General features: G+C 44.3%; 1 long non-coding RNA gene across 2 annotated transcripts in view; it reads left to right on the forward strand.

Moving 5' to 3' along the window:
- The first annotated feature begins 3,892 nt into the window (after window positions 1–3,892).
- The window catches only part of LOC124337927, a 41,433-nt gene continuing 24,298 nt past the window's right edge, over window positions 3,893–21,027 (forward strand). For both annotated transcript variants that reach the window (XR_006917575.1, XR_006917576.1), the window contains exons 1-2: window positions 3,893–3,962; window positions 4,419–4,634. This is a non-coding gene — a long non-coding RNA (uncharacterized LOC124337927). The remainder of the gene's footprint in view (window positions 3,963–4,418; window positions 4,635–21,027) is intronic.

Raw genomic sequence — 21,027 nt, forward strand, 5'->3', positions numbered from 1 at the left:
AATAGCGCGCCATGAAAAATGGGAAAGTCATTGAGATAAAAATATGAAAATAGGCAGAGGAATGATGAATACAAGAAAATTGAGAATCACCAGTTAAACACGACGAGCGAACAACTGTGTCGCTGGCTGCGAGAGTTATTGGAATGATTTGGTTGTTTTCTTAGGAAAAGAAAAAGAAAAAAGAGACGTGGGCAGGACACACAAAGAGAGCCCCAAACGGAACGCGCGTGAGAATGTGACAAATCTCTCGACTTTGGAGACATTGTCTCCCAACGATCAACCGCCCGAAGAGAGTTGAACGAGTGCGCGAGAGAGCGATGGATTTGGAGAAGAGGAGCAACGTCATCCTCTTGTCTGAAGTCTTGAAAACTTGGAGAGCCCAGCGCAGCATGCCAAAAAAAAACTCTGTTCCGTCTCTCTTGAGCTAATTCAATATTCATGCGCCTATATTATATTGTATGGACGTGTGTGTCCCAGAGCTGGTGCCTTATCAGAATATTCATCATCATCATCAACATCATCATCTCCTTCATCGGGACTGTGTCGCTACATAAGAATGTTCTTGAAAAAATAAATAAATCGACTCAAATAAAATCCCTCCTTTAAGAGACGCACGGGGGTATAGATGCCCGAATGGCTCATAATTCCGGTTGGCGTTTGTGTGCCAAGCCACTAAAAAAAAATCCGCGCGGTCACCCCCCACTATTCGACAGGGCCGAACGGGAAAAAAAAAGAAGAATGGAAAGCAACGACAACAAAACGACAGACAAGGGCAATAATATCAAAGGGATCAAGTTCATTTTGACGATCGGCCGCCAACATCGCTGACCGAGATCACCAACTGATATGTATTAAACGAACGAGTATATAACCAACAAACTCAGCCACACGACAACTCACAAAAAAGGCAGACACCCAGCATCATAGACATCTCTCCACCCACCTTGAAGTATCGTAGCCTCTAATATTCATGTGACCTTTTCGAGTTGACTTGGTAATTCGTCGAGAGAATAAGGAAAAGAAGAATAATACGGACGAAACGGATAGATAATAATAACCGAGAGAGGTAAAAAAGAAAAGAAAATAAGAGTTTTGAAAGGTGCTGTGGAAGAGTTTAGTCGCTTATCCCTTGAAGGGGGAGAGCTAGAAAAAGGAGCGTTCAGCAAGCAGCGTGAGAGATGTCGGCGATTGTCACGCTAATATCTTCCAGCCGTGTCATCCGGCCCCATCTTTTATGCTGGGCTCCACATATATATGTAGTGTAGTACATTTTGTTTTTTTCTCGTTTTTTTTTTCTTATTTTGCCTGGGCACCTGGACGACCAGCAAATGCGCACCACAGCCTATACGACCGACGACGACGACCTGGCGGGATGCAAGTGCAGTCTCATTCTCTTTCTCACTGTAACTGCTCCCCCCGTGTGTGTGTGTGTGTGTGTGTCTCTTCCATATACTTGATGATGATGATGATGCGCGCATAACACGGACAAATCTCCACTCCTTCACCCTCCCCCCTTGACCTCTCGGTCCCGGGCAACACATTCCCAGCAGCGAGCCCGTCACACGGTGACAGAGCCAACTAACAACACACCACACACACATAATACTAGAGTCCGCGCTCTTATCTGATTCGAATAAATATGTGTGTGTGTGTGTGGTGTGGTGTCTGTGTGTGTTAGTCTATACGCTGTCGTGCTGTTCGTTAAATAAAGGAGAGAGAAAAAGGTTAAAAGGCGAATCGACTTAAATATAAAAAGAAAAATCGGTTTTGTTTTGTTGTGGTCGGTGGGGAAAAAAATGTTTTTCTCTCTCTCTCTTTCTCTCTCTGCTGTAATGTCCGTATCAATGTGACATTTATCGTGAATAACAAGTCATGAGTCGCTTGGGCCGGCCGGTCGTTGGGTCGTAACTAGGAGGATTAATTGCGATAGGTTGGATGGTGCCAGTGTCGGATCGTTTCTTTCCGGTTCGTTCTCACCGCAGCACTCAGCTATAGACGAGCCGAGCATTTGACCGGGCGCATTGGGCACAAACAACACGAAACTAACGTTTGTTCATGTTATTTTGTGGCGTCGATAAGTGTTTCCCATCAGGAACCGACGCGGAGACCGAAAGAAAAGAAAAAGATGAGAAGAGAAAATCAGTTGAGGGAACGAGGCGGAACGGAGCGAGCTTAAATTTTTCTGTCCGAGAGGTCCATTGCGACAAAGCGAATCTAACTTGATTGGGGGATAAAAGGAAAAAGAAGAAGTGGGAAAAAAAAACAGACGGACGAACGGACGGACGGACAGATGGGAAAAAAGAAAAGAAATGAAACTCTGATGAAGAAACGAAATAAGGAACTCGCATATAGGAGGCGTATAGAGGAGGAGCTGAATAGGAATGAACAGGTTACACACACCATGATTCGCCATAACGAGCCTCGCAGTCTCCGCCCCACTCGATCGTGATACATTCAATTTACGGAGCTTTTAACAATCACAATATTAAACCAAAAAGGGAGACAAAAGGAGAGAAAAAACTCGTTGCTGGTTGGAAAGACAAATCTCTTCAAGCGAGTTCAGTTTGCCTTGTCAATCAGTAAAATAAAAAAAAGAATAAAAAAGTAAACCCCTCCTTCCTCACCCGCAAATGGTCTATTGTGTAATCTAGCCCACAGTACTCTGTATATACGCTGTGCGGCCGGTGGTCGGCCGGACGCGAACGAGGTCTTTTGTCGGCGACGCCGCCCGTTTCGGCGCCCCACACGGGGCACACCTCATGTATGCGCCTTATGACTAGGGAGAGCGAGCCAACGAGGGGAGAGAGATTTTACACAATAATAGCGCTGCATCCTACACAGTCCATTGAATGATCGGGCGTCGCAGCAGGTGATCTATACTTGCTTTATTTTCAGCTTCATTCGCCTCCTATCGGATCAGTTTTCCCCTGTTGTTATAATGCGCATCGGCGGTATAAGTAGACAGGCCCCGCTATTATAGGGAAATCACCCTCGGCTTTCTTTTCTATTTTTTTATTCTGCGTATTTTTTCTTTTTCTTTTCTCGCCTCGAAAGTTCTTTTTTTCTTTTTACATTTGACATTGCAGAGGGGTACGTTACACAGTAGTAGTTTATGTCGCCTTAAGATTCAATCAGCCGTGAGGAATATAATGCCATGTCCATACGAACATACGCGGTAGTACGTGCGCTGATAACAGGGCGCTGAATGAAGTTCACAGGCACCGCGACAATCTCGGTGAGAAAATGACCCAATGTAAAACACACACACAAAAAAACGGAAAGAAAAGGAAAAAAAAAAAGATTTCTTTTCGTTGCAATCATATTAGCTCAACAAAACTATTATTTCGCATCACCTCACTAATCTGTTTTTTTTTATTCAAGAGAAGCAGAACTGATGTCCACGTCCGAGATTTTCCGGTACTTTCCACAATAATGTTGTTATTCCTCGATGTTTGAATATTCGTATAAAAAAGTTGACTCCGTCATGAAATTTCATTAGGTAGATTTCTCTGTAAATCTTTATAACTGTATTTCCGGTGTTATACGTAACCGAATAAATTTATTCCCTCTTGGATAGAGTGTCCTGTGGGAAGGTCTTATGTGACACTTTGGGTTGTAATTAATTATCGATTGATTAATCAATTATATTGAGGGGGTGACTGTGGGGTCGATTTAATTATCTATCGATATCTAAAGTAACCATGGTTAATTAGCGACAAGAAAAGTGTCTGCTGTCTCTATTGTCGAATCTCTAGACTAGAAAGAAGTGTCGAGAACGAGACGAAGTTTGAGATTATAAAGAAAACGTACGTAACGTATGTAAGATTAATTTGGAAACGTACGTGGCTGTATGAGAAATGGAACAATTAATAAAATTACAAAAATGTGGTCGTCATGTGAACTCTGTTTCGGACTTCGGTGTCTTGGCTCTCCGTGCTCTTTCACCTCATGCATTTTGGCGGGTAAATAAAACTAAGAATATAATCGAATGGCTATGGGAGGTTAAATAGAAGATAAATCTGCTCCAAAATAGTGAAATGCTAGTTCCTGACATGAATTTATCGTGTAAGCCCCCTGTTGATGCATAGCAGTTTGTTTGCAAGCTGTAACCTTAACATTTTAGGCCTGAGCCAGCCATCGTAACAACATAACATGCAAGTTTTACCTGTGCTGGTATTGACCTGCATCATCAACAATCTCACTATTATCGCTGGGATAATGATTTGTGTTACTTTTATTTCTGTTATCTGCTAAACATTTGAATGATGCATGACTTGCATAAATTTAGTGTACTACATGGAAATCTTCCACTCTCCCATTTATCGAAATTATGTTTTACCTACTGTCTCATTTTCTTTTCTTTACTTGTTTTTTTTGTAAATATTTTTTTCATAACCCATTTTTTTATTTTCATTTAGATAAACAGCATCCCATTTCATCGAGTTATGTCCAAGGCCGATCGAGTTACGTATCTCTTCTTCCCCTTTCTTAAATCCTCTGTGTCCTCGTGTACGCCCATGTGAATGTGGGTGTATTCACGGGGACCCCTTTTTGCAGATCCTACCTGGTGTATTCAACTTTGCTACGCGGATGGAGCAATTCTGGATGCCTGGCTGTATTTCCCAGGTATAAAGGTAGGAAAACTGTCTCCCTATTCCTCCTTTTTGACTTTTGGGGGCGTTGATTTTAAAATCGTTAAATAGAGTACGATTATTCCTGAGCTATGCCGTTTTCTCAGACCGTTTTTGTTTATTCAGTAAGGTTTTATGTAATAACTTGTTTGTCGAACGACACTATTGATCAGGCCTGTTTTTGTACCTCACAACTTTGTCTGTGGGTAAACAATTGTATTCCAAAATATTTTAACTATAAACACTTCAAGTAAAGTGCAACTCGAAAATTGTATGACCAAGAGGGATATGCCACTACACCGGCACCTCCTCGTTGAGCTAGGTGAACGCCTTAATTGGCGACAAGGTGAAGTCATCATTTCCCCCATTCCGTTAGTATACAGGCAATTCTTTAGACAATGGAATCAAAATTTTGTTTGAACTTTCCGATGTAGTTGAGATGCAGTGACGGGCAAGTGGAAAACGCTATAAATTCCGCACTGGATCGTGAAAGATATTTCCGTCGATGTCGCGATGGAACAAAGGAGCAATGTGCTTTTGATTCAATGTTGACTTGGTGATGGAGTGTCATTTTTAGTGGGTGACGTTGTCCTGACAAAAAAATCCAAACAAAGAGGACACATTCAGAAAACATCCGATGACTATATCCCCAGTTTTATTGATTTAAATAAATTCTCCTCTCGAAATGTTTTTTTTTTTTCCCATTGAGGTATTATAGGCCCGGTCAAATTGATTTTTGGTTGTTTAAAATTTCTTTTGCCTCTGCCAAAAATCCCAGCAGCGAAAAAAGTTATGTCTCTGGCGCCATTGGCGTTCGGTTCGTTCGTTCATTTTTCTCCCCCCTATTTGTTACGCTGTCGGGAGGACCCCTGAACGTTCGACGATTTTCATTGTTTCTCTCTCCATCTCGACCGAATCCGGTTCTCGGAGCTAATACGGCGAACCATCCCACATAAAAACGAAAGAAAACAAACCAAACAAGCGAAAAAGAAAGAAAAATAGAAGAAAGAAACATTCGACTTGAATAAAATATCGACGAGATGCCTGTTTAGTGCATAGCTCCTTTGGCGTCATGTCGAAACTCTTGGGGAAGGTTTTGAAGGTCTCCTACTTTTCCCCATACACACACACACTATTGATTTCTTTGCATCTTTTGTGCATCCCCCTGATTTATCGTGTTCTATCATTTTGTGTCTCATGGTCTCCATGTCCATCAAAGACGGAGCACAGGACACGACCGAGTTCAGACCGCGTCATTCCGTCCAACGTGTGGATCTTGTTTCATTTTTCTCCGAACGACGACCGTTGGGTTTTCTTCTTTTTTTTTTTTCATTTTTTTCCGGCGTGAAACACGGTTGGACACAGCACCAGACACTGGCACCAGCACACCACATCGCCAAATCGTTTCCCACGCAGTTGACCCAGTTAACTATTAGTTGCATTTCTGTCAGACGCTTATCGCTACACGTTTTCAATTTTTCTGAGTGAGAAAGGGAGAAGAGTGGATTCCCATTGATTCCGCTGCGGTCGCACGGCCAATGGAATGAAGGAAAAAGGGGAAAAACAAAAAAAAACAAAAAATACTTTCAATGAAAACGAAAGAAAAAGGCGATGACTCAAGTCAAAGTCATCGTCGGTCGTGCCACGAAATTCCGTTTTGATTCTATTATTCATCTTGTTTTTGTATTTTTCTGTTCTTTTTCCCGTTCATGTTTTTGTTCCGCCTCGGACCGAAATGTGTCGCCGCAAACTGTCAGTGCGTGTAGCTGCATATAGCGATTGGCGTGGCTGAATCGATTGGTCTCGATACAGCGTGAACGATATGGACTCTATGCTGCGCCGCGGTAGATCACGATCGAAGCCGTCCGCACAGAGAATAGCCAATAGATATTTAAAATAATAATAAAAAAACACGCTCTTTCTTCAGCACATCCCCCTTTTTTTTTGTTTGGCTGTCGTGTTTGTAATTGTTTTTCTCCCGCGGGGTTGCGTATCGGCCGTTATATTTGCAACAAAGGCATTATCTGTTTCCTTGCACATCCGCCGGTTGAATTGCTTTGGACTTGGACGTTGTGTTCTTTTCTTTTGTCACTTTCTTTGACTTTTTGATAGCTGACTGTTTAAGGCGTATACCGTGCGACGTGGTGTGAGACTCTTTTGAACGGGATGAGAGGCGCATATTACACGTGCAATGAAACGGAGGAGAAGTGAGAGATGTGAGATGAGAAGAAAACAAGAGAAGAGAATAGACCAAGGCCGGCGTGAGCCGTTTGGAACGACACGCCGAACACAATCGATGGCCTTGCGCCTCGTCCATAATTGAGGCCGTTTGAATGTTTAAAACATGATCATTTCAGTGTTGGTGGTGGTCTATTGTTCGATTGATTATTGCGGCGCAATGGATAAAGAAAAGAACGAGAAAAAAAAAGAAAAGAAAGATAAGGTCATTTGTTTTTATTCGATTCCGAGAAGTGCAGCGGGAAAAACGCCAGAAAGATAACAGGGGGTCAAGTTAAAGTTGAGGAGAGTTAGACGAAAAAAAAAAATTATTATTATTTTTTTTATCACTTTTGGTGCTATATAGTAACTGCCATTTTACATTTCAAACCTGAGAATTTTCGAAGAGAGGAAATGTGTTAACTTTGATGAGGCGATTAAATGCAGGGCTCCCGAGCGGATGCTGTATAAATATCGACAGACCTTTCTTTTCATTTTTTTCTTTTTTCTTTCTGGTTGATGTTTTCTCGGTCATGTATAGCAGCACCTCTTCTTCTTCTCGTGTTGGGGTTGGCTCATCTCCCGCTTCCCTTTTTTTTCACATCTTTTCTCAACTTTGGTGTCTGGTCTGCTCTTTTATTGCCGTGCTCGTTTTTTATACTGTAGAAAAGGCAACAAAATAAAATGAAAGTCTTAAAAAAAAGAGGAGAAAAACGGGTAAAAAATCCATAGCGCAACCTGAACCCATCCGAACAAATATTTCAATATGAAGTTATAAAAATTTCGTTGTAAATGTTCACAAAAAAAAAAAAAAAATAAGAAAAAAAGAGAAAGAATCGAAAAAAGCGAAGAAGACTTGCGCTGTGCGGATAGAGTCCGAAAAAATCGTCCCGGCCCTTCTTCTTCTCCTTAACCGCCGTGCCCCGGGAGAAGGACCCCCTGCCCGCGCCCCAGAGAGGAGAGAGAAAAGAGTGTATATCCCTTCTTTAAAAAAAAAAAAAAGAAAAAGAGAAACAGCCTCTTCTCGATGGGTACCGCGCGATCCCCGCCAATCGTCCCTCCACATGAAACGGTAATAAAAACACTCCCACCTACCGTCGTCTCGTCGGCCGTCGCCATCCGTTTCGGGCTGTTTCTCTTTCTCTACCTCTCTCTCTACCTCTCTACCCCTTCCCAATATCTAACTGCAATACACGAAGAAAAAGAAGACGAAAACATTTCCTCCCGATAGCGTTCAAGATTGGGGAGCACTTTGAATTCAAATGGTTCCACAGCGCAGACTCGCACGGCACTTTGAAGAAACCACCTCCGCCGGCGGAGCTGCGTTTAAGAGCTGCCCCTTTTTTTCTTTTCTTTTTCTTCTTTTCAATTTCTAAGCGATTCAAATGACTATTCGAACTGGCATAACTGCCTAGCCGTTGCTGCTGTCTGCATCCACCAGCAACGGCGGAAAGGTTCATCTGCGTTAAGTTCGTGAACATGTACTCAATAATCTGAACGATTTCCAAAGAGTCGATGCTGAATGCTCTCTGAAAAGAGAGAGAAATGCGCAGTCCAGTTTGTTTTTTTGGGCAGCGTTTTCCATGTTTTAACGACGAAATAACATGCACACGTGTGTCCTTTATGCTTAGATACTCAAAAGGTCGACTCTTAAGAACTGTTAAGGGGGGGACTATGGGACCTGAGCGGGAACGGAGACGTCCGTCGTGAACGAGGACGCAACAGGTTGAACGACAACCAATCTCGGCTGATAATCGGACCTCTCTTTTCTACCCAAAAGTCTTTTTGTCTTCCGCCGTTCCTTGTGTCGTATAGGTACGGGGAAAAGGGGCAAGAGGTTCTCTCCACTCTGCGAAGAACAAGCAAATGGAGATACCAAAGAAACATTCAAGTCACAAGAAGCGAATGGATTGGCAGACAGTTTCGACAAGCCGCTAAAAAGGGGGAAACGGACAACAACAAAATCATCTCCCTTATTTTTTCCCCACCATCCAGCCGAAAATAAAAGCTGGGAAATAAACTCTGCGCGCTCGCCGGTTGTGACGAGACGGAGATGATTTTGAGGGGCCGTTACCTTCGGAGTGAGCAGACGCGGTCGATGGGACCGCTGATGAACACGATAAGAAAAAAAGGGTAGAAAATAAAGACTATTGCTGCCCTTTGACTGTTTCCCGTTGTTGTTTTTACAGCTTGGACCTCGCAGAAATAGACAAAAAAAAGGACCGAATATTATTTAGTACAATCATAATACGTGTAATAACGTCAGGTGTTTCTCGTTTTCCCATATACCGATCGTCTGATGGCTCCCCCACCAAAAAACTGAGAATTCTTGTCTTAAAAACCTCCAACAAGAGCCAAAAAAGTTTTTCTTCTCTTTCGTCGGCGGCGGTTTCGATTGTTTGGAGATGTAGCACTAGCAATCTTGCAAGCTCTCTTCATCACGCTCTCTCTCTCTCTCTCTTTCTATCTCTTTCTTCTTCTTCTTCTTTCCAATAAAGTCTCTGATTTTATTTCAAACGTTATATGGCCGCTGCAGCTATAGCGCAGGCAGCATCCTCAACGCGTCAGCACTTGAAATGCCATTCGTTTACGTATGGCCTTCCCTTTCCTTTTTGGCGAGCCGTCCAGCGATGGATGATATTATATTGGCACGGGCGATATAGCAGCCACAGCGAAACCCTCCGACAAATAATAGGTTGTATAGGCTCGTATAACATTTCCTGGGATTCTTCTTCTGCTTTTCGTTTCGGAATGTCGAAAACTATCGTAGCACTAAATATCAAATCCAGGGCCAACAGTTTGTGAGCAACACGTGGGTTTTCGTTCATGTGAAAGCGGAGAATTGGCCAATTTCTTTTTTGGTTTTTTGGTTTTTTGGCGTTCGGATCGTTTGTTAGATAGAGTCGTGATGACAAGTCGAAAGGAAGAAGAAAAACTCGTAAGGAATAAAACAAAAAGTTTCGATTACGCTCATCCCACCCGTTTTGTGGCTGTCGGTATTCCAATCTAATCTAATAAATCATCGAAACTTGTTTTCTGATTCTTCTTTCCATTTTCCCTCTCGCTGGCTGCTGATGGTCGAGGCCTTTTTGTTTTTTGTGTGTGTGTGTTATACGATCTCATCTCCGTGATCGCGCGGAAAAAAAAGAAACAAGAAAAGGAAAACGAATAGCTGCTTATATAATGTAACCAAAAAGCCACGGTGTAATCATTATCATGCATCACGCGGTTAAACAGATGAATCGAATATTACGAGCTCTGGGTGATGGTTCAGTCAGAACTCTGCGAGCTGTGTGTGCACTATTCTTCTTCTTATTCTTCTTCTGTAATAACATTCACACGAGACTGTGTATACGAGCGAGGACGAATAAGAAGGAGAGAGAGAGAGAGAGACGTGTCCAAGTTGTAATCAATTACGGTATTTTTTAATGTTTCCCAATCGGTTCCGATCGATTGTGTTTGGTGCTGCGTCGAAGCGTCTTTGCGTGTGTGCCGAGTTCCAGCCGGTTATGATACGACGTCACTTTGTTGTGTTTTTCTTTCTCTCTCTCTCTCTCTCTCTCTCTCTCTCTCTCTCTCTGTGGATGTGTGTGTGTGTGTGAGCCTCTTCTCTCGTATATCGGATTTTATTGGATTCGTTTTTTACGATGCTAACATCATATTTATTCATGCGTACGTGTGTGTGTGTGTGTCTACATAATATTGCGGCGCATCATGCAAATTGAGTGGAGGAGAAGATGGACAGGTTGAACCAACCAGCCGAGCGAAACTCTTCTTCTTTATCTTATATTCACTGTAAATAGATAAGGAATAAAATTCTCGGCGTGAGTGCAGCTTATTTTTTTTTCCCGGGCGACGCAGTCCGGTAGAAGAAGAAGAAGGAAAAAGTATTAAGAGACTGTTTCGTTTGCCTGGCATATATAGAGAGGTGCAGCGCCATATTTATTTATTTATAACTAATACTTCTTCCCTTTTTTTTTTCTTTTTACTTTACTTCTACTTATTGTTATTATTCTTTTTATTGTGTTTTATTTTCCGGTTGGTAGTTATAATACGCAGTCTGGAGAAGATAGAAAAAACCAAAACATTTTTCGGCGCAACATTTGAATCGCGTAAAAGGGCATATCATCGTAATCTAATATTTACAGTGTATTTATATATATATAGCCAGCCAGTCACATTCACAATTCCACATGGCCGTCATGTCCCATTGCATGGGTGGTTTTTCGGCCGGACCGAGTGCTCCTCCGATAATGTTGTGGTGATGGCCGTCGTCGTCGCCGCTTGGTTTGTCGCGATGACGAATGACGAATGAACATTTGAACACAAATCCAAACAGCAAATAGACAAGCGCGCCACAAGACCTTTTTTTCTGGTTAGGGATTTGAGGCTCTTTTTTAGATTTGTGTTACGGTAGAGCGAGCGAGAGAATCTATCTATCTATACACCGTAGAAAAGGGGAAAAGATGGTGACCCCGCAGCCTTGGCGGGTCCCGCTGAGGTGCTCAGCAGCTCAGATGCGTTTGCGCTCGGCCGCGCTCGCCTTCGCCAGCGCACATCGTAGGCCCCATGAAAAGGCACTCCTGACGGGACTGCTGGCGTCGGATGCGCGATCCGGCACGCGCCGCCACGCTCGGCCGCTCCTTCAATTAACCCCTGGCCACGACCTTTTTTTCTTTCTTTTTCCTTCTTATTTTCGTCTTGTAAAAATCATATTGGACTCCTGCTTTGCTGACTGGGCAACCCATCAACCCGGATGGATATTCCGTGTCTGCATGCGCGTCTCTGTAATCACAAAACACCCAGGCAATAGTTCATCGACTGCACGCGCCGGGCTGTGCTGCGGAGACGCTAATAGTAAAGATTGTGTGCCCAGTAATCCGTACGAGATATAAAAAGAGGAAAAACAAAAATGAATTAACTGAAAGGGAAATAACCCGAAATAACCCTTTCGCCCACACTGTTGGCTATCATAACCCGCCCGTCAGGGCCGTCGCCTCTGCGCCTCGACTCTCGTCGTCGCTGCTGCTGGTGTCGTCGAATAACAAATCAATGATGACGACACGAGCGTTTCGACAGCCACGGCACATCGTTTATATGCAAATGTCTGTCTACGTGACGGCGAGCATGAATATTGGGCGATAGATGATGATGATGAGCCGAGAAGAAGAAGAAAAACATTCTTCCGTTTTGTGCTTTGCGATTGCCGTTGAGACCCGCGTGAAGGACTGACTGCGTTCAAGGGGGTGGGTTGAACGCGTGAACGGGCAAACAAAAAAATGAATAACAAGAAATAGAAGAAAGAAAGTTTTCGTGTTAGTTTTCTTTTGTTTTTTTCTTTTCCATTTCGCCTGTTTTTTGGGACGAAGCCATTTGTTTTCTTTTTTTTCCCTTTGGAATTCTTCTTCCGTGTGTGTCTTGTCTCTGTGTCCAACTCAAACCCCTAGGAGGACAGCTCACCGGTTCCACCGTCTGTGTGTGTGTTTCCTTCACTTCGTGTTATTGTCTGATCGTAATCGTCAGCGTTTAAATCAAAAAGGAGATGATAAGGAAATGGCTGCATGTGTACCCCGTGCCCTCCTCACCCAAAAGTCCAAAACAAAAGTTGCGCGTCGAACCAAAAAACAAAACAAAAATCCTGAAATGATACATTGCCGATGGACGCTGTAGTCGCAGTGTGTTATCCTGAAATTCGGACGGGTGAAGCTGCCGGTGAGCAACGAGCCTAGTCCCCTCTCCGAGTCGCTTTGGTTGTTGTCGTAAATAAATAAGAAATGCGCCGGGAAATACTATGTCAACAATTGTGGACATAGTATAAATATACACCCCAGAAAAGGCAGGATAAAAATCAAAATAACTCGTCCCAGTCCATGTTGTGTACGCGCTGGTCTTATGTAATCATCAAAGTGCTGTTATTTCAAGTGAAGCGCCTTCTTGACTACAGTCCAGGAATTTTATATCTACACACACACACACACACACTCTGTGTGTTGTGTATAATATACAATATCCTACGTGCATGGATGGTTTAAGCTAACTGCTGTTTAAAATCTCGTTTGATCTTTATCGCATGAGGTGAGCCGCTATATGTGGCCGGGCCCCGTTTCGATCCGCCCAATAAATCACGTATAACGCCTACCCTACCCTGGTAATCATAATCGATCGAACGCGGTCGGGAATCGATGACACCACGTGGTGCGACTCTATAAAACGTATAAAACAAAAACAAAAACATCAACAAAAATAGCCACGCGAGAGGGGCACCAATACTACTATATATAAAGAATCAACCGGGACTAGGAATATCTATGCGTGAGATGCGAGCTGTACACGCGGAGGCAAGAAAACAAAACGGGCGCGCACGCAGAGGGCTGCTGCTGCTGCTGCTGCCGCCACTGCCGCCGAGCCCCGTCACCGGCGCTCCGGCCGCCGCCGCCGCCGCCGCAATCATCTCGTGAATTCGGAATCGTCCGCATGTTGTATATTCCCAGTGAGAGAAAAAGGATGAGGCAAGAAGACGCATTGATCCATCACGTGATTGTCTTTTCTCTTCTTCTTTCCTCGTTTCCCTTGCGCGTTGTGATGATGAAAATGCGCTTCTATCATGAACAACAACAACAACAAAAAAGAAAAAAACGAACGAACGAACGGAGCTGGCGGTGGTTGGCGTCAGTGGCTGTGAGAAGGTGGGACCGCGCGAGTGAGGTGAATCCCGCCGCCGCTCGAATAACGAATCGAGGGGGGATAGATAGATATTAGATATATATACACGTATCCTATAGGTTACGTATATACATGGAGAGATGTGGAGGGGGGGATGTAATGGAAGAGGGACGACGGCGAGCATTTCTTGTTCTTTTTTTTTGTTTTTTTGAGCCGCTGGACCGGGGTCTTCTCGGCACGCGTGACCCTATACTCCTTTGCGTGTTTCCAACAATTTTTTATAGATATATATTTATTTATATCTCTATGTGATTTTCCCGACTGTGCCGTGTGTGTGTGTGTCGGATGGGGGACTCTACATGTATAGGAGCCGAGGGAATTCGGACAGAAGAAGAAGAAAAAAAAAACGCGATGCATTCCTCTGTGTGTGTGTGTGTGTTTCCCCCCTCTTTTGACTGCGCGTTTGTGTGCGAGATGTTCACCGGAATTAAAGAAATAAAAAATAATTCCACTGGCGTGATGCTGGGCGCTGCGCTCTTTTGTTTCCATTCCGTTTTTCTAATAGGCAGGTGGACGACGATGCCCATCATTTGCATATACCTCATCGGAGGAAGACCCCGGCCCCGGCCCGACTCTCCCCCGTCGCGATATGACGGAGAGAGCGGAGACCTTTCTTACCTTGTATACTTTTAACCTAAACTATAAGCCTTGCCTACTATAGAGACACAGACCAGCGGCCCAGCGCATAGCCCCTCTTTTGTCTTATTCATCTTCTTTCCTCTTCGTGTCTTCGCCATCTATAGTATATGCCGGGCTGCCTTTTTTTTATCTGGCTAATATAAATACAATAACACAAATTCGATTCCAGAGCTCAGGCAATATCTATAGCCAGGCTCCATTCAAGGCGGCCCCCAAAGAGAATAAAAAAGCCTCGAAAATAGCTCGGCGGACGGGCGAACGGGATACTCTCTCCAAACCGTGGCCCGGAATCTCAGCCACATTTCCCCATTTCGGACTGAGCGCATCAGCCTATACGTTTTTGTTTCTTTTTTCCATTTTCCCCCTCTCGGCACAACAGCTGACAAGTTCATTATTATATCTAAATGCCGGATTTATTATCACGTTGAGAGGTCTTATTGCTTCATTCCGATTTCGTTTCTTCCATTCTGTGCTGCTGCTGCTCCTCCTCTATCTGTATAGCGCTCTCGTCGCGTTTTGTTTCTCCATCTCTTATTCAGATTTATTTTTATTGTTGTCTCGCGGCGGGCCTTATTCGTATTCTCCGCTTGTCGGTTCCCAATTGCTGGCTTCATTTCGTTTCGTTCGGGAATTGGTTTTTAAACGAGATCAGACGTCGTTTTCTCTCCCCCCTCCGTTTAAACTCCCGCCGAGTTTCATGCTGATGCCCAATTGCATGAAACCCGCGCGCCCGTTTGGCGTTTTCTCTTCTCGGCTCTTCTCGGCTCTTCTCGAGTCGGGCATGCCATTTTCTCTTGGCTGCGCCATCATGTCGGTATTTTTAAAAAAATCTCGAAATAAGATGAAGATGGGATGATGAGGCTTCGGCTGTGCGCACATGGAGATTTCAAATGGCACGGCCACTTTGTGAATGTAACACGAAGGATCCGAGAGAGGAAGAAGATATATAAGAATATGAAGGAGAGCCTTCGATTCGACCGAAATTGTCGCTGACGGGCTTCATTTGGCGTCAGCCGAGAGAAAATCGGAGGTACCGTCGATGAGCGAGGCCCGTGTCTCTCTCGGCGGGCGACTGGACACGCGACCCGTCCTCCGCGGGCATATCATGTAGACAACAAACATCTCCAACCAATTCTCTTTGTCAAAACAAAACAAAAAAATATCGAAGGAATGTTTTTCCGTTTTTCCTCTAGCGCAGGATTATTATTGGGAATAAGGGAATAGGTGAGGCTCTCTTTCATTCATTCGCCGTTTATTATCGAATTGGATGTACATATATCTTTATCAATGACACAAGAACGGACAAAAGAGAAAGAGGCAATCGAGGAATCCCACTGATAATCGATCAAGAACACGAGATATTACGCATTGATATACACGCGGGTATATACTGGATGATGATATGCCCGGACCTGGGGGGGAAACAAAACCAAAAATGATGGAACCCGTGGAAATGCATGGGCTTTGCACGGAATCAAAGCTAGAGAAAAACACACACATCACAAGAGCTATATAGAGAAGAAGTTGCGCGGCGTGGGACAGTCGAGAGACGGCGGCTGCGTGCAGCCAGTTACTAAATATTCCCCGGCGCAATAATAATTACACTCCACACAACACCGTATCACATGGCTGCATAAGTGTATAAGAGCTGATTTGATATGCAAATATCCCATCAATGGCTTTTCTATACATTATCTAGCGGGTCCATCAGCGGGGGCACACACACACATAATGCACATCATGATGCAGGTCGGGCATTCCATCCATCCGTCCGTTAATCCATCCATCCATCCATCCCCAGATATGCTTTGTGTATTTAAATATCAACGGGTTACGTCTATCTTTACTTTTGTAAGTTGTTCCTTTTCTCCCGATGTGTCTGTGTGTGTTGGTATTGTGTGGCATCTCCATCGGGCGGAAAGGAATATAATATGAAATGCATTGAATAATTTCTCATGCGGCGATGTTGGTGCGGTAGCGGCGGCGGCTGCCGCTGCCGCTGCCGCTGCCGCTGCCGCTGCTCCGCGTCCGGGCAGAGCGCGCATTCCGAAGCGCAATACATATAATTGAGGCTGGCCCATGTAGAGTAGATTTGAATTTGAATTGATTGCTGCCCGTTCGAGCTCTCAAAGTGGGAGCCAAGAGTCGACTGGTGGTGGGGGGGGTGGGTAGATGAAGGGTGGTGGCGGTGGGAAGTCGTCGAATGGAAGAATGGAAACAGATGAAGAGGAGGCAGCAGCAGCAGCAGCGGCCAAAACAAGAAGAAGAAGATGATGATGGAGCAGAGAGGGAGGGACATTTGAAAGAGAAAGAAAAGATGAAGAATAGATCAGGTGGATTCGTTATTCTTGTGCGGCTCTGTGTGTGTGTGTGTGATCGCGGGGGAGGTATAGAGGTTGGAAAAAAAACTCTTGAGAACTCGGAGGAAAACCAAACCCGCCGAAAATCGAAGAGAAAACACACACAAGACCCAATTGTGGCTGTTGTTGATCATGAAAGAGATGATGGATCAGCTGATGCGTGAGCACAGACTCAGCGTATAGATATCTACTATTTACTACTAGGCAGGTCCTTTTCACCGGGATGGCCAGCACACGGCAGAAGAAAAAAAAAATACTGTACAGGCAGGAAAGAGAGAGAGAGAGACGGCCAAAAGAGGAAAGAAAAAGGAGGAGGAGGTGGGGGGGGGGCAAAAACGCTTCTGAATGTTTGTTTTGTTGATAAATCCACGACGCGATGAGCAGCGTAGAGTATCAATTACCTTGGCCTCACAGACAAACCCGCGCCGCTGTTTAACATAATGTTTGTGTATGTGTGCGATCGTCGGGACGAGAACTCTACGTAAGATTAGAGAAAAAACGGGATGGCGTTGGGTTGCCTCTTCTTTTTACAAATTTCACTAATAATACAACAAACAACCAAAAGAAACCCCAGTCCCACTGGGAAAAAAAAGTTCAGTACCAACTTTTGACTGAGGGAGAAGAAAAAAAAAAGAAACCGATCGTGAAAAAGGGGCCGACTGACTGGTGGAAAATCGTGACGGCGACGACGAAGACGCTGTCTGACATGTCCAAACTAACCGACTGCTAATGAATCAAATCTTTTGGGGGAATCGCCTAGCTGCTGGTGCAAGTTGCGCTGAGAGACTCGGGGATTTTTTTCCCCTCGTTGTGTTTGCTATGAGATGATGACGCAACGATGAGCTATTCACGTTGGTGGCGGCATGGGCGGCGGGTCGTGAGAGTTGCTGCCCGACGCAATGCCCACCGTCGAGGGGAAAAACAGAAACAGAAACAACAAAAAATAAAGAATTGGAAGGGGCCAAGAAAAATTCCATTTGTGATCGACATGCGGGATGCGTACGATGCGCTTTGGACGTGTAATCAAAAGTGGATCTCTCTCTTTCTCTTTGATTCGACTGGACGCCCTTGTACGATCGATCAGAACTGGTTTACCTTTTCTTCTTCTTCTTCTTCTTCTTCTCTCAGAGTTTGAACCGTGACCGCCTTTATTTCTCAAATAAGTGGGCAAGCGCGGCAGAACCCCGAACAGCGGTCACGTTACGCAGCCCAGTGAAAGAATAGAAGAGGCAACTCTTGTTGTTGCTGTTGGTACATACCAAAAAAAGCTGTCCATCACCCGGTGGGCCTGCCCGTCATCCATCATTGAATCGGACTGAAATAGACTTTTCCTCGGAGGCAAACACGGCCCCGTCAGGAAGCACACGCCGCTCACCGGTTGACAGTCGGACACGGCGCTATGGCCTCTTTGTGTACATACTTTCAATTTTTTCCAGTCGCCCGGTTATATCCCGAATGTTTGTACATTTTGAAAGGAAAAAAAAGGGGGAGGGTTTGTGTATTCACGGCCGTCAGACTTGCCCGTCTCATTAAGAGATGAACCGACCCTTTCCCGGTCAGTTTTGGGTCGACGTGCGGTTAGCCTCATGGAGATTATTAGTCCATCGCCGAGATAATAACAGTTATGATTCATGACTTGGCCTGATTATTTCAAACGGGCAGGAGCTAGAGCAGCCAGACAGCGGGAGCCCGGGACATGGGCAGACAGGCGCGGAAAGGGTTTCCATAACACGGAGCTCGAGGCGGGTGCCGGGCGAAGAGCGGGTTAAACCAATTCATTTGTTGGAATGGAACGCATTAGCGGCCGTCATTATGTACACGTAAATGGTAATAGCGTGAGAGAGACCTCATCCGCCGGGGCAGCTCTATACAGCTGCTGTGATGTGGCCCTGCGTGCGTGTGTGTGGTCATGGGCCGAGTCTGTTGGTAGAGAAAACAAAAAATAAAATAACTCGAGCACCTTTTTTTTTCTTTTTTAACTATTTTGTGTTTCCCGTTTTCCCCCCTCTCATCGCTCCGCCTATATTTGCCTGTGCGTGCTGCCCGCTCTGCACACACACGTACTGCATCACCTCTTATTGTTTGTTTGTTTGTTTGTTTTCTTCTGGAGAGTGGAGATTCTTTTGCTCGTTTTTCTTTTCACGCTACAAATCTTCGCCTGTCAACTTTCGACTCATTTGAAAAACCGCCCATCCAATTCAGGGGGGCCTCATCTTTCCCATCTTGTTCGTTTTTTTGTTTTTTCCGTCGTGTTTTCGGTGTTTTCGGTGTTTTTTTTTATTTGAATATACCAACGGGTTTGAGAAATGTTGATGTTTGCTTTGTGGAACAGAATCGGATTTTCAATGAGCTTCTCATCTTCTTCTTTGGCACTTTTCTTTTATTCCTTGGCCCTTTTTTCACTGAAAATGGGAAACAATTGCCATGCAGTGAGTGCCTGCTGACGGACGTGCCATCATCAATTCTTATTTGGGGTTTCGTTTCGCCGAAAACAAAAAGAACAATTCGACGAAGAAACGAAAGGAATACATTCTGCGGCACCTGCTGCCAGTCGTGCTTAAAGACAAGGCCAAATAAAATGAACGATTGAAAATTTTTTGTTGAAAAAAAAATCGATTCCCGAAATGGAACTAAAAAGTTGTCAAAAATAATTATGAGATTTCCCGGGAATACCATCAACGCACATTAATACGGCGAGTGTTTCTGCCCGCACGCTTGACATTGTTTCGCCTTTTTTTTTTCCCCTGCCAATAACTTGCACGGCTTATCTCCCCTTCTTTAACTGGCTCACTCTCCACAGTTTCGACACACAGCGTCACGAAAAGGCAATAAATAGCCAAAGCGAAACTGCTACGTAATAATATCCGCTAATAATAGTTATCATCATTTTAAAATAGAAGACTTAATCTGATCGAAATAAACCAAACTTTCGTGTGCAGTCCAACAATAACAGCCAAGTCCATAAAACAAAAATAAGAAGCGGAGGGCGGGATGGTTGGGTAAAAAGGAGAAAAACCGGAATTGTTCCAGCTTTTGTCAGCAATTTCTTTTGCCAAAAAGATATATATTTTTTTTTTTTGGTTCCCACCGAATAATCTCCGGCGCTTCTCCCATTTCCACGTACCGATTCTCGACCGGTGTGGTCATTTTTCTGGAAGAAAATGAAAGACACACAGACGGTGGGGGGGGGACAGGGAACACAGACAGGATGTATACTAATCTCGATGACGTCACCATGATAAATATCTCGACATAAACAGAAATGGATGGGCGACTTGCTGGTTCTGGTCGTCTCTTCATCCTTAATGGATGGTCTCCAACTTGGTCCTGCCGATGATGGGTGGGCAATCGTTCACATTCCTCCGGAGCAAAAGAGCCAAACGACGACGACGACACAGAGAAGAAGGGCGGCAAGAGAGAGAGGGACTGGTCCTCTTCTTCTTCTTCTTTTTCGTGACAATCGAGAGCAATTAGTCGGCTGCTTCACAAGGCAACCCGGACTTGTAAAAAGATTCGTGTCAAAACAATTTTCGTCCAGATAAGAAAGAAAAAGACAAAAAAAGAAGAAGAAGAAAAAAGATAGACGCCAACCGGATTTGCATTCAAAAACTTCGTATGTGCATTATTTAGTGTGTAGTAGTAGTACGCCGGGCAGTACTGTTGCAGCAACAGCCTCGCTAACTTGTTTTCTATGCCATTTTGGTTCGGGACATCTCGTCGTGTACAGCGTCCAGCATTTTGGTCAAAGGTAGTATACTACACGCGTATACGTACGGCCAAATTTACCATTGGTATGTCATCTTCGCTATATAGAGTCTCTCTCACGAAACAGAGAGAGTCGGTCCCGTCGTGTGATGGATTATCTCAACTGACAGTTTGAATGTGGTTGCGAGTTTTATGATGGCGATCGAACTGGTTTGCCGTTTTATTTTGTTTTATTTTCAGCATTTTACTAGAATCCGCTTCTTATTTTTACTCTTCTCCGAGTGAACTTGTGTCTTACTTTCTACCTTTTGAGCTTAATTGAGTTTGTTGTTGTTTTTTTTCTTCCTCCCGGCGTCTATCGTCTCTCGATAAGACACTTGGAAACAAGTGAAGGCAAAAAAGGCAAAAGTAACCGAATGAGAGCCGCCGCTGCTATTAGATACCGTCCGACGATAGATAACGGCTCGAATATCGCGAAATGTCATATAAATTTGGCTATTGCTATCCATAACTGCGGTCGCTCGAGTGGCGGGATTGAATATCGATGTTGTCGTCCACACACTTTTTCTCGTTTTCTTTTGAATCTTCCTTGGCGGTTGAATTTCAACTCTTGTTTCGATTCTACTTGGTTGGCTCACTTTCTATATACACTCACCCCTCGGTTTTTTTTCGATGGAATGAAGCGCGCCGCACCGAGATTGTTTGCCATCGTCAAAACCCACCGAGCGCGTCTCTTTTCATTTTTTTTTTTT

This window comes from Daphnia pulicaria, chromosome 4, assembly GCF_021234035.1.
Source record: "Daphnia pulicaria isolate SC F1-1A chromosome 4, SC_F0-13Bv2, whole genome shotgun sequence".
Lineage (NCBI taxonomy): Eukaryota > Metazoa > Arthropoda > Branchiopoda > Diplostraca > Daphniidae > Daphnia > Daphnia pulicaria.